The sequence below is a fragment of the Prionailurus bengalensis genome, chromosome D1, assembly GCF_016509475.1.
Source record: "Prionailurus bengalensis isolate Pbe53 chromosome D1, Fcat_Pben_1.1_paternal_pri, whole genome shotgun sequence".
NCBI classification, from domain to species: Eukaryota; Metazoa; Chordata; class Mammalia; order Carnivora; family Felidae; genus Prionailurus; species Prionailurus bengalensis.
The window spans coordinates 109,175,431-109,187,557 of record NC_057346.1 but is presented as its reverse complement, the minus strand read 5'-3'; positions in this window follow the sequence as shown (position 1 = coordinate 109,187,557).

Here is a 12,127-nt window from a genome sequence, read left to right as displayed (position 1 = left end):
AAATTAGAAAAAATAAATAAATATCATAAACTGCACAAAAAAATAATGATAAGAGACCCTTTCACAGTTCTGGACTGTTCTCGCGCTGAGGCTGAGGTGCTGACGGAAGCACAGTTTTCCGTAAGAGGACGTATGAGGACCTCGCGGGCTGACGAACACATGTTGAGGGGAAGGCCAAGGGAAGCAGCAGCGCACAGGTTGACCAAATCGTACCATCAACCAATCAATAAACGGCCTGCGACTTCCTTTCCTGTTCATGAGAACGAGTGAGGGAGGTCGTCGCAGGTGGGGTCAAAGCCAGCTGCCAGACGCTGCCCAGGTTGTTGCTAACTCTCCTCTGGGTGGGACTGGGGGATGCAGGGGTAATGGCCCACAGCCTGGCAGGCAGCCTCGGGTCTGCCCCGTTGTAACAACCAGCCCTAAGACTCATGTGGGGCCTACGGGAGTTTCCAGCCCCTTTCAGACGGCACATACACACTGAACAATGAAGGGAGGGAAATTTACTACCCCTGTGGACCAAAGTCAGATGAATCATGAGAATTTTGTTGGCTCACTTGGGAGACGAGGAGAAGGACATGGGATGCTTGTTAAGGAAGGAGAGTTAACAGCGGGACCATCTTACAGCTCAGTCCATCCTACAGTCTATCAGGCGAATCTTTTTTTTTTTTGTTACAGTTTTTTAATGTTTTATTAATTTTTGAGAGACAGAGAGAGACAGAGCACAAGTCGGGGAGGGGCAGAGAGAGAAGGAGCCACAGAATCCGAAGCAGGCTCCGGGCTGTCAGCACAGAGCCCGACGTGGGGCTCAAACCCACAAACTGTGAGATTGTGACCTGAGCCGAAGTCGGACGCTCAACCGACTGAGCCACCCAGGCGCCCCTATCATGCGAATCTTATACCCATGCCAAGATGATGATGAAAGGTCTCAGCTTTGCTTAGTTTTTTGTTTTCATTTTTGTTTTTTTGCCAATGAGTCCTAGCTGCTATATCGAAGCTTTATCCCACTCAGGGAGATTCTCTTGAGACAGACAAGCTCCCTTAGAAAACCATAGATGAGGCATGGATTGCTCTTTGGGTTCTTGTCTTAATATGGGTTCACAGTGCTGCTAAAGGTGGCCAAAAAAAATCTGGATAAATTTTTGTGATCAGCTCCACTGCCCTAGAAAATGCTCCTAGCCCTTACATTAAAACCAGGAAAAAAACCAAGATGTTATTATCACAATGAGACAGAGCCTCGACCAAGGTAGTTTCCTTTAAAAGTCACAGACGTGCAAGTCAAGTCCAAGTACTGACAGACATCTATAGAATATTCCACCCAACAATAGCAGAATGCATATTCTTCTCAAGTATATATGGAACGTTCTCCAGAAGAGACCATATGGTAAACCATAAAACAAGTCTCAGTAAATTCAAAAGGGTTGAAATCATACAGAGTAAGTTCTCAGACCACAATGTAATGAAGTTTTCAATAACAGAAGGAAATTTAGGAAATTCACAAATACGTAGAAATTAAACAGCAGACTCTAAAATGACTAATGAGTCATAGAAGAAATCACATGGAAAAAATAACATGAGAAATTAGAAACTACTTTGAGATTTATGAAAACAAAAACACGACATACCAAAACTTACGAGATACAGTCAAAGCACTGCTTAGAAGGAAATTTATAGTTCTAAAATCTTATTTTTTTTAATTTTTAAATGTTTATTTATTTTTGAGAGAGAGAGAAAGAGAGAGGATGCAGGCAGGGGAGGGGCAGAGAGAGAGGGAGACACAGAATCCGAAGCAGGCTCCAGGCTCTGAGCTGTCAGCACAGAGCCTGACGCAGGGCTCGAACTCAGGAGCCGTGAGATCATGACTTGAACCAAAGTCAGACGCTTAACCGACTGAGCCACCCAGGCACCCCTAAAACCTTCAATTTAAAAAGAAAAAAAAAGATCTAAAATCAATAGCTTAAACTTCCACATTAAGAAAATAGAAAAAGAGGGTGGCTCAGTTGGTTAAGCGTCCGACTTGAGCTCAGGTCATGATCTCACGGCTCCTGAGTTCGAGCCCCGCGTCAGGCTCTGTGCTGACAGCTCTGGGCCTGGAGCCTGCTTCACATTCTGTGTCTCCCTCTCTCTGTTCCTCCCCAACTTGCGTTTTCCTCTCTCTCTCTCTCTCTCAAATATAAATAAACATTAAAAAAATTTTTTTAAGAAAATAGAGAAAGAAGAATAAGCTAAACCCAAAGCAAGCAAAAGAAAAGCTACAGTAAAGATTAGAGAAAATCAACTAACCTACATATTAGTTCATTGAAAAGATCAACAAAATTGACAAACCTTTTGCCGGACTGACCAGCTCAGGCCCAGGTTAGCCAAAGGGTATGAACCTGGCAGCTGCAGCCAGAAAGCAATGTGGCTGTGGTTGCTATGTCAGGGAGTCCCCACATGTGAGGTCAATGCCAGTGATAGTAACCCTGCCGCCCAATAGGGGGCTTCGCATGGCAATGCTTTCAGCTAACTGTGGAAACAAACCACGGCTGCTCAATACGGATCGCTCATGTAGCTGCCCATGCTATGGGCCATTCTCTAACGAGACTGGCAAGAATCAAGCTGTTGATCGGTCCTGCATCACCCAGGTTGTCTCCATTTCTTCCTGGGTCTTTCATCATACACAACACGTCCACCACCATAGAGTGGGCACAAAGTAGAAGATTCTAGGCTTCTGATACAGAGGCCACCACTCCCTGCCAAACTTGTGACTCCTGCCGAACGTTCATCTGTGTGTCCTGCGACGAGGGAGGCCACAGCGTAGGTAGTGTTGCCCCTGTTCTCTCCGGGGGAATTGACTACACAGAACCTTCACTCCTTCTTGGGGCTATCGGCGGTGCCTTTTTCAGGGTACGGTGGTGCTGTGCCAGTCCAGCCAGGCAGCTTTGGCCACATCATTGTGGTTCTTGAGACTCATCTGTGCATTTTACTTTCTGGATGATTTGTAGCGTAGGAACAGGGCAACTGTTATCCCAAAAGCCACGCAACAAGGGGCTGATGGTCTAGGGATTTGGTGGCCCTTTCATGCTATCATCCGCAGGCAGGTGGCACTGTTGAGTGTTGAAGTAGTTTCCTCAAAACTAAACTCAAAAAGCACGCAACTCTTGATCTTGGGGTGGGGAGTTCAAGCCCCACGTTGCGGGTAGAGTTTACTTAAAGAAATAATAAACTCAAAAATATTTCTGGCCCTCCCCCCGGTCCACACAACTCAGTACAGCAGTTCAGTCACTGAATGTGGCTGTCCCCAGGATGGGACCATCTCCTCTTGGCTATGTCCTTTGTAATGATCAGGATGAGAGGGGTGGGGTTTAGATAGACCAGTTTTAAAAAGTCACTGGGGGAGGGGGGGCGCCTGGGTGGCTCAGTCCGTTGGGCGGCCGACTTCGGCTCAGGTCACGATCTCACGGTCCGTGAGTTCGAGCCCCGCGTCGGGCTCTGGGCTGATGGCTCAGAGCCTGGAGCCTGCTTCCAATTCTGTGTCTCCCTCTCTCTCTGCCCCTCCCCTGTTCATGCTTTGTCTCTCTCTGTCTCAAAAATAAATAAAACGTTAAAAAAAATTTTTTTTAATAATAAATAAATAAATAAATAAATAAATAAATAAATAAAAAGTCACTGGGGCACCTGGCTGGCTCAGTTGGTACAGCAGGCGACTCTTGATCTCAGGGTTGTGAGTTCGAGCCCCATATTTGGTGTAAAATCTCTAGAAAACAAAAAAATACATGATTCTTTGTTTCCCCTAACACTAGCCCCAGCCTGGTTGCTGCATTTCCTCGGTGGCAGCTCAAAGGGGACCTACGAGATTTACATTGAATTGTAGTTCAACCACCTAGGTTCTCTTGTTGGACAGATGTGGTCCTGGATCATGAAAACAACTGGAGTGTCCTCTCTTTGAGTCCTCAGAAGTGGCCCAAATGTAGACTGGGGGACCTAATGAGTCCCTGTAAGTTTTATAAAAATGTCCTTGTCAGGGGCGCCTGGGTGGCTCCGTCAGTTAAGCATCCGACTTCGGCTCAGGTCATGATCTCATGGTCTGTGAGTTCGAGCCCCACGTCGGACTCTGTGCTGACAGCTCAGAGGTTGGAGCCTGCTTCAGATTCTGTGCCTCCCTCTCTCTCTCCTCCCCAGCTCATGCTCTCTCACTTCTCAAAAATAAAAACGTTAAAAAAATTTTTTTTAAATGCCCTTGTCCTTCTTGCATCAGACCCTTCCAGATGAAAGATGTCAGTAGGGAATGCTTGGAAAAAGGTGATGTTCTGGCTACTGGAACAGAACAGATTGATCTTGTAACAAGGGAAGTGAAACAACCGCCTGGGCAGCTCGGAGGGAGCACTTCAGACACAGGAGCCATGAGGGAGAGAGAGACATTAGTGATCTTTGTCTTTCCAAGGCACCTGGAGCCTCCCTTACTAAGGAAAACATCCTGGTCCAATGCACGCAAACTGTCACGAGTGCCTTAAACTTAACTGCCCGCTGGGTCTGTTATCGTCCACTCGACAGCTCTGACCTTGCTTTGATTGTCATTCCGCTTAAGCTGAGAGGCCGGGAGCAGCAGAGGGTGGCCTCGGCTCCTCTGCTTCCCACATAAAACACCTGCCAACACCAGCACCTCCGGGTGTCTTCCTCATCCCCAAGCCTGTAGCCGTCATCACTCAGACATTCCCTGGGGTAGATGAATGCCATCTGGCTGGTGGCAAGGACAACCCAGAGAGGTTGGGCCCTCAATCAGTCCCTCCGAAAACAAAGACTAGACTCGATTATTTGACTTGGACTGGGCACTCTAAGGCGACTAGCGCGTGGAGAAGCCACATTGGAGGCGCTGTCAGTTGTGCCCCCAACTGATGCAGGTCCCACTTGGCGGGGGAGGTGGGGGGCAGGTTTCTTCCCAGAAGCACCATGTGCATCCTCGAGACTGCACGACTTGTGTGGAAGTTAAATGTTAACTTGCCTCTTTCTTGAAAACAGGATAAGTTCAAATTTATCCGACTTTCTGGGGCGCCTGGGTGGCCCAATCGGTTAAGCGTCCGACTTCGGCTCAGGTCATGATCTCGCGGTCCGTGAGTTCGAGCCCCGCGTTGGGCTCTGTGCTGACGGCTCAGGACCTGGAGCCGGTTTCAGATTCTGTGTCTCCCTCTTTCTCTCTCCTCCCCTGCTCATGCTCTGTCTCTCACTTTCTCAAAAATAAAAACGTTAAAAAAAAATTTTTTTTTAATTTATCCGACTTTAGTTGAAGTGATCAGTGGCACCACCTTGGCCTAGAAATCTTTTAGGAGAGTTTTAATTCACTACCTCGTGTTGCTATGGAGGATAGAATTTCCCTGGACTTCTTCCTTGCCAGCCGGGGCAGAGTCCGTGCAATTGTGATATATTCTGCTATACCTACCTGGGTTAATACTTCTGGTCAAGTGGAAAGGTTGATACCTAGAAGCAAGCAACCACCCCCACCCCGCCTTTTTTTTTTTTTTAAGTAGGTTTCACACCCACCACGGAGTCCAATGTGGGGCTTGAACTCAAGACCCTGAGATCAAGACCTGAACTGGGGGACGCTTGGGTAGCTCATTCAGTTAAGCATCCAACTTCAGCTCAGATCATGATCTCACGGTTCATGAGTTCGAGCCCCACATCGGGCTCTGTGCTGATGGCTCGGAGCCTGGAGCCTGCTTCTGATTCTGTGTCTCCCTCTCTCTCTCTGCCCCTCCCCACTCACGCTCTGTCTCTCTCTTTCAAAAATAAATTTTAAAAAAAGACCTGAACTGAGATCAAGAGTTGGGTGCTTAACTGGTCACCCTGCAACCTCGCTCTTTAAGGGAGATCTGATGCTTAATGACTCTGTTGAACTAGGAGCCTGAGGGGCATGGTTGAGGTTGAGGTCAGTACTATAAATTGACCTCATTCTGCCGCTTGATTTCCTATTGAAAGAAGCCTTACATAATGCTGTGTGTGACAAATTGAACAGATTTGGTCCCAGACTCTGTTGATCAGATTTACTGATGATGTGGTACCCTCATGGGAAAATCGGCCAAAATCAAAGTTCAGAAATGAGGATTGGTTATTATTGCAAGACAGTTCTCCGGGAGTCTCTTAAGTTTCTGCGCATTTTGCAAGAGAGGGACTATCTCCCTTGTCCTGGACTCCTCTCAAGGATGTATGTACACACACACACACACACACACACACACACACACACACACAGGAATACTACTCGGCAATGAAAAAGAATGAAATCTTGGCATTTGCAACAACGCGGATGGAACTGGAGGGTATTGTGCTAAGTGAGGTAAGTCAGTCAGAGAAAGATACCATATGTTTTCACTCATATGTGGAATTTGAGAAACTTAACAGAAACCATGGGGGAAGGGAAGGGAAAAAAAGTTACAAACAGAGAGGGAGGCAAACTATAAGAGACTCTTAAGTACACCAACTAATCTTTGATAAAGCAGGAAAGAATATTCAATAGAATAAAGACAGTCTCTTCAGCAAGTGGTGCTGGGAAAACTGGACAGTGACATCCAGAAGAATGAATCTGGACCACTTTCTTACACCAGACACAAAAATAAACCTAAAATGGATGAAAGACCTAAATGCAAGACAGGAAGGCATCAAAATCCTCGAGGAGAAAGCAGGCAAAAACCTCTTTGACCTCAGCTGCAGCAACTTCTTACTCGACATGTCTCTGGAGGCAAGGGAAACAAAAGCAAAAAATTAACTATGGGGACCTCATCAAAACAAAAAGCTTCTGCCAGAGAAGGAAACAATCAGCAAAACTAAAAGGCAACCGACGGAATGGGAGAAGGTATTTGCAAATGACATATCCGATAAAGGGTTAGTATCCAAAATCTACAAAGAACTTATCAAACTCAACACCCAAAAAACAAATAATCCAGTGAAGAAATGGGCAAAAGACATGAATAGACACTTCTCTAAAGAAGACCTCCAGATGGCCAACTGACACATGAAAAACGATCAGTATCACTCATCAGGGAAAGACAAATCAAAACCACAATGAGATACCACCTCGCACCTATCAGAATGGCTAACATTAACAACTCAGCCAACAACAGATGTTGGCGAGGATGCGGAGAAAGAGGATCTCTTTTGCATTGTTGGTGGGAATACAAGCTGGTGCAGCCACTCTGGAAAAAAGTTATGGAGTTTCCTCAAAAAATTAAAACTAGAACTACTCTACGACCCAGCAATTACACCACTAGGTATTTATCCAAGGGATACAGGTGTGCTGTTTCAAAGAGGCACATGCACCCCAATGTTTATAGCAGTGCTATAACACTGGAAAGAGCCTAAATGTCCATCAACAGATGAATGGATCAAGAAGATGTGGTATACACACACACACACACACACACACACACACACACACACACACTAAAGTATTACTTGGCAATCAAAAAGAATGAAATCTTGCCATTTGCAACTATGCGGATGGAACTAGAGGGTATTATGCTAAGAAAAATCAGTCAGTCAGAGAAAGACAAATATCATGACTTCACTCATATGAGGAATTTAAAATACAAAGCAGATGAACATAAGGGAAAGGAAGCAAAAATACTATAAAAGCAGGGAGGGGGACGAACCATAAGAGACTCTTAAATATAGAGAACAGATAGAGGTTGCAGGAGGGGTTGTGGGAGGGGGGATGGGCTAAATGGGTCAGGGGCACTAAGGAATCTACTCCTGAAATCATTGTGGCACCATATGCTAACTAACTTGGATGTAAATAAATAAATAAATAAATAAATAAATAAATAAAAAAGAGAGACTCTTAGGTACAGAGAACAAACTGAGGAATGATGGGGGTGGGGGCAGGGAAAATGGGTGATGGGCATTGAGGGGGGCACTTGTCGGGATGAGCACTGGGTGTTGTATGTAAGTGATCGATCACAGGAATCTACTCCCGAAGCCAAGAGTACACTGTATATGCTGTAAATTAGCTAACTTGACAAAAATATATATATTAAAAACAAGAAAAGATTTGGGTTCTCTAAATTTAGAGCCCTCTCCCTAGTGCAACCCACTGTGTGCAGACATCTATCCGGCCCATTGATGCCACCTCCATGGGACTTAGGGACAAGGGGACTAATGTCAATAGGCTCATGATCACACTGTTTACTGTGCCTTGAGTAATGAAGTCCTTTGTCTCTGACCCAAGAATCTCATGTCTTCTGCCGGCATGCACAAGACAATGGTGGGCTCTCTTCTTACTCTGCAAGTAGGGGGCAGTCTCAGCCCCTTGCCAGTCTTTGACAGGGGTACAAAGAAGATCCTAGAAAAGCTGGTGGTAAAGCTTATTCATAGTAGTCATGGAAAGCAGACCAGTTGTCTGGGAAGCAGTGGGCTTGGACTCTTTCAGACTATTCCCTCACCAATGAATCTATCACACCCTCATGTAAGCCAGCCCAACATCTGTCCCTACCTGTGGCACTGCTGACATGGCAATAGTTTGGCCATTCCTCAGTGGCAGCAAACACCATGGTGGCAGATATACTCGCACAACTCAATAACAGCCACCCTTGACTGCCTCATTTGGAGGTCAGGTTCACATGGTACCAAGTGTGGTCTATGATGCACAGCTGTGATTCTGAAAAATATAATTTATGTTATTGTATCTTCACACGAACAGGCACCCGAAAGGTATCAGCTTTCTTCTTGTTTTTAACTGTACTGTTAATTGACCTGACATTTCTGTGGAACAGGAAAGGGCTTGATGATACAGTGACAAAAATACTACTACTCAACTTGCGGTGTATGTTTTCTTCGGGGTGGGCACTGTGCTAAGGGCTTTTCACGACCTATCTCGCTTCATGCTCGGGACGACACCGTGAATTAGGTCTTATCATCATCTCTAATTTACAGATGAGGAAACTGAGGCCTGGACAGGTTAAGAGATTTCTCCATGAGCACTCTGCTCGGATGTGACAGGGCTGGGACTCCATCCAGGCAGTGTACCTCTAGAGCCTGATTCTCAGTGGGCTTTTCCTGTGTTTGAAAGGTGGAGAGGGGTGGCAGGGCCGAAGATGCTGTCTGATTGATCAAGCATGAAGAAAGCGTCATTTCATTTTCCAATCCCATCCCTTTGTCACAGTATGTGGCACATGGGAGGGACTCAGGGAAAGCCACTCTCGCCAAAGTGTCTTGGGAGAGAGATGCTTCGGGGCAGAATCGTCCTCTCCAGGCCTCTGAAACTTTCCACCCTCACCTTCAGAACTCATGCGTAGCCCCCCACTCCCCTACCCCCCAGAGTCATGTCTTCGGAGCCTAGAAGCTTCCTAAAGACATTCAGAACTCTGAAGGTGGCACAGAGCCCCTCTTCTAGTGGTTGTACCCCACCTCCCCACAAGCAGCCCATCATGGTTCCCAGACCCAGATCACAACGACAGGAGTTAACATATACTGAGTACTTACCACGTGGCCAGAACCCACTAAGGGGTTCCTAAATGCCAGCTCATTTGCATCCCTGTTTAACAGTGAGGCAATTGAGACATAGAGAAGTTGAAGAGTTTTCCCAATTCCCATAGTTGGTACAGGATGCAGCCAGGAAAATCTAAGGCCAGAAAACCACCGCTGTGCTCCGCTGCCTCCTGAAATATAACTTCCTTACGCAGGCTGCCTCTCTCCTGTCCCGCCAATTCCCCCAGTGAGGCATTGGGAGCCCTAGGTTTGAGTCCTGGCTCTGCTGTTGACCGGCGCTGTAAACTTGGCCCAGTCCCTTGCCTTCTCTGGGCCTCAAGAACTCCCTCCACACAGAGCCGCCCCTAAATTTAAGCAGGTCTGAACATTTCCCGGGCCTGGGTCCCCTGCCTCATGTTTGTCCCATTCCAGTGGAGCTCATCATTCCCTTCAGGGCCCCACGCACCTATCTTTAGGACATTTGTGGGACCCTTCTCACTCCTCCCTCCCAAGAGTACTTGTGTATGTTTCGGATCAGGCAGCCTTGAGTTCCATTCCCACACTTGACTCACCTGATGACCTGAGTCTAGCGGTTTCATCTTTCAAAGCCTCAGTACGCCCTTCCCGGGGTCACTAGGAGGATGTGACAATGTAAAGGTATAAAGTGCGTGGTAAATGATGGGTGTTCTTGTGGCTCACTCCACCAAGCCAGTCAACAAACTTCAGCACCTTCTGTGTGCCAGGCCCTGTGCTAGGATCTGGAGACAAAGGTGTGCCTTCCTGGGATGGCTGGGAGACAGAAAATAAAGAAGTAAACACACCTACGGGGCTCCTCGATGGCTCAGTTGGTTAAGCGTCCGACTTCGGCTCAGGTCATGATCTCACGGTCGGGCATCACCACGTCGGGCTCCGTGCTGATGAGCCTGGAGCTTGCTTCAGATTCTATGTCTCCCTCTCTCTCTGTCCCTCCCCCACTCGTGTTCTCTCTCTCTCTCTCTGTCAAAAATAAATAAACATTAAGAAAAAACTTAAAAAAAAAAAGAAGTAAACACCCCTATAAAGAAGAATGTTCCAAGGGTGACTGGGTGGCTCAGTGGGTTGAGCGTCCGACCCTTGATTTTAGCTCAGGTCATGATCTCACCGAGTCGGGCTCTGAGCTGCTATCGCAGAGCCTGCTTGGGATTCTCTCTCCCTCTCTCTCTGCCCCTACCCTGCTCATGCTTGTGCGCGCTCTCTCTCAAAATAAATAAACATGAAAAGAAGAAGGAGGAGGAAGAGGAGGAGGAGACGGAGGAGGAGGAGGAGGAGGGGGAGAGGGAGGAGGAGGAGGAGGAGGAGGAGGAGGAGGAGGAGGAGGAGGAGAATGTTTCAGGCTGTGATGAATACCAGCAGGAAACAAATAGGTGATGGGACCCAGAGGGCCAGAGGTGGCAGTGGGGAGACCCGTTGGGCAGCAGAAACGATCTGGAATGACCGAAAAGCTCATGGTCTCCTTGGACTTACAGGAGAACTCTATCCAGGAGGCAGGGAAGCATGCTGGTGGATTCTAGGGAGATGGGGTGCTGGGAATAGCGACGCAGGAGATGAGGCTAGACAGGGGCAGGCCCCAAGAGCTGGACTGTCAAAGTCTACCCTGCTGGTCCACTCTGCCTCTTTGTCCTCCTTGCTCCATGACCAACCTCATGTGCTGAAACCTCCCAGGGGCCCCTGCCCACAGGCTGCTTTGGGGGCTCAGGCCCTGGGAGGCCCAGCAGGACAAGAGGAGACTAGAGTAATATGGCCTCAGCCCAGCCCCCTCTCTGGTGCCCAGGGTCTCTGCTGCAGGCCCCAGCCCCAGCTCCTGTGGCTCTAGGCTTAGGTTAGTGGGGTAGAGGGTCCCCCCCACCCCCAAGTCCCTTCAGCGGCCAGGGCTTCCCTCTGTTGCCCCTGGTGGTCTCCTTGCCCTCTGTAAGCGGTCCCTCCCATCCAGCCCCCTCAATCACCCACGTGCAGGTGTCCTCTGTTCCCTGCTGGCTCCCCACTGAGCTTAAGGAGTTTGGTGATGATGACAGATAACATTTACTAAGCACTCAGAATGTGCCCGGTACTGGACGGAGTGCTTGCTTTCGCTGCCTTAAGTCACTGAGTCCCCTCAGCAGCCCCTGAAGAAGGGCGGTCACCACCCCCTCCTGCTTTCGGCAGCAGCGGGGGACACTGCTGGCCACACACTCCTCCCAAACACTGCTCTCAATCTTTCCTCCGTGCTCCCTCCTGCTGCTCTTTGTGAGTCACTTCCGACTCTGCCTCCTCTCCCTGACCTGGGAGTGGGGACCTCTCTGGTTGACCCAGGGCCCTCTTCTCTCCCAGGCTGAGCCCATCCTTTCCCATGGCCATCGATGCCCCTGTAGGCTGTGGACCCCAAGTCTGTGTCTTCGGGCCAGACGTTCTGTCTGAGCTCTAGACCGCTGGGTTGAGATGTCTCTATCTGGATGACACAAGCATCTCAAACTCAAGCAAGGGCCCAAACAGAACCCCAGCATCTTCCCAGCATCTCCCTCTCCGCCACCTTCCTCACCCACCCTCGGGCTCAGGCCAGACTCCCTGAGCCATTCGTGCCACCTGCCTGTCGGGTACCGGCCACTCACCCAGTGTCTAGATTCCACCTCCCAAATACATCTCCACTGTGCCCAGGATGTAGCATCTCTTCTGCGGTGAT